Source organism: Castor canadensis, chromosome 2 (genome assembly GCF_047511655.1).
Source record: "Castor canadensis chromosome 2, mCasCan1.hap1v2, whole genome shotgun sequence".
In the NCBI taxonomy this organism is placed as follows: Eukaryota; Metazoa; Chordata; class Mammalia; order Rodentia; family Castoridae; genus Castor; species Castor canadensis.
The window spans coordinates 112,355,214-112,357,325 of NC_133387.1; the positions used below are offsets into that span (position 1 = coordinate 112,355,214).

The 2,112-nt window shown below is 38.5% G+C and overlaps 1 pseudogene; it reads left to right on the forward strand.

Moving 5' to 3' along the window:
* The first annotated feature begins 949 nt into the window (after positions 1–949).
* Positions 950–1,302, forward strand: LOC109677910 (small ribosomal subunit protein uS10-like; annotated as a pseudogene).
* Positions 1,303–2,112: the final 810 nt, after the last annotated feature.

The following is a 2,112-nucleotide window of genomic DNA, read 5'->3' on the forward strand; positions in this document are numbered from 1 at the left end:
GAATTAGATAAGAAAATGCAGGTAGAGGACAAAACTCCTGGTAAAGAGAAGTGTATCTGTCTAATGGAAAGATAGAGATAACACAGAATATTGAACAAAAGTTAATATAAGGAATTCTTGACTATAATAAGGATTGGACTAGTGACTGACTGGTTAGTAAGAAGTAAATAAAACTTAAACAATTCGTGAATGGAAGTTAAAATTGACAGACACTATCCTGGTAGCAGAGGTGGGCACCCAAGTAATGTCCCACTTCTCTCCAAGTACAAGAGAGAGAACTTGTCAGAGAATACACAGCTTTTGTTGGAGGGCAGAAAGGTAACTGACATGCTCCAGTGGGAACGTGCTAAAATTCTTTTTCCCAGAGTACCAAGGAAAGTTTTCCCTAGAATGTGTTTCTTAGGAAGAATTTCTCTACAAAACAAGCATCTGAGCTAATCTGTTGGCCCTGAGCTGCTCATATCTACAAACTGCAAGAACATTGTACTAGGGAAGCCATGTGTACTGCAGTACCTTGCACTGGAGAAGACATCCATGCTGCAGAGGCTGGTCCCTGGGAAGTCCTATCAACAGCACCCTGCCAGGAGGAGTGTGTCAGACCTCAAAGAAAAAGTCTTTCTTTCTGCAAAGTCTTTTTAGTGTCCTCTACTGATAAAACTTACAAGTATGGTAGATGGCTAAGGAAAAATAGTGCCTACCTCCAATCCTGACATGGTCAGTGAAGTATAGATTTGGTTGTGACAGACAATAAATTAATAACTGTCCAAGGAACAGTTATTATCTGGTTAAACAAAACAGATTTGAGGAGATCACTCAAGAATTAGTAGAACTTTATGAGGGAGATGTGGTTGTGGGTGCAGCGGAGCTTTGTTCTGTTTGCCCCTCCTCCTAACTCACCGCTGTTCACTCCTATCAAGGAACAAGTCGGTCAAGAAGCTAAACTTCAGCCATGGCTTTTAAAGATACTGGACCCTGTGGAGCCAGAGGTGGCAATTCACCTAATTCGAATCACCCTCACCAGCCGCAATGTGAAGTCTTTTAAGAAGGTGGGTGCTGACTTGATCAGAGGCGCCAAGGAATAGAACCTCAAAGTGAAAAGAACGGTCGGCTTGCCAACCAAGGCTTTGGAATCACTACAAGAAAAACACCTTGTGGTGAAGTTTCTAAGATGTGGGATCAGTTCCAGATGACAATCCACAGCAACTCATTGACTTGCACAGTCCTTCTGAGATTGTTAAACAGATTACTTCCATCAGTACTGAGCCAGGAGTGGAGGTTGAAGTCACCACTGCAGATGCCTAAGTCAACTATTTTACTACATTTAATAAACTGACTTATAAATTGTTTTAAAAAAAGAGTTAGTAGAAGTTATGATCCTCATGGATTTTGGCTTGAATATAATTTAATGTTTCTTAAATATAGAAAGGTGTTCACATGTTAAGTAATAAATTCACAAGATTCAGAATACTGGGTATATGGCCTGGGTTGTATGACAACCTAATAAATTTCTCTGAACTTCAGACTCTTTATAAAATGAGGTATCTGAAGTTAATAATATCTGAAACTCCTCTGTAGTTATTATAATATCTGATAATTAATACAAACAAGAACTTGAATGACCATCACTAATATGCACATGGTTTTAAGGAAAAACATTCTCAATATTCAAAATGTACAGACTGTACTACTCTAGCATATATGGATTATTGAACAGCACTGACATCAACAGTAACAAGTATGTGCTAATATATTTTCAGTAATATTTACTACAATCCTCAGTATGCTGTAAGTATTTCCCTACTGTCTGTGAACAAGGAGTGCAGTCTTGGAGGTTTCCACAGCCCTCTCAGCAGGTCCTAGAGACAGAAATCTCCCCATAGGCAAGGCTGATGATACCCTCACAGATGCACACCAGGTAACATAGTGTGACAGGTATTTTAAGTGACTGTTACTGAATGCAAAGCAATAAATTAAGATAAGAAGGACCCAAAGTTGCAGAGAGTGTATTAGAATATTCAACTCAACATAAAAAGGATAATTTAACTCAAAGTATTATCTCAAAATAGCTTTCATTATGTCAGAGAAGTATTTGTTATACTGTGAAAGGGAAAT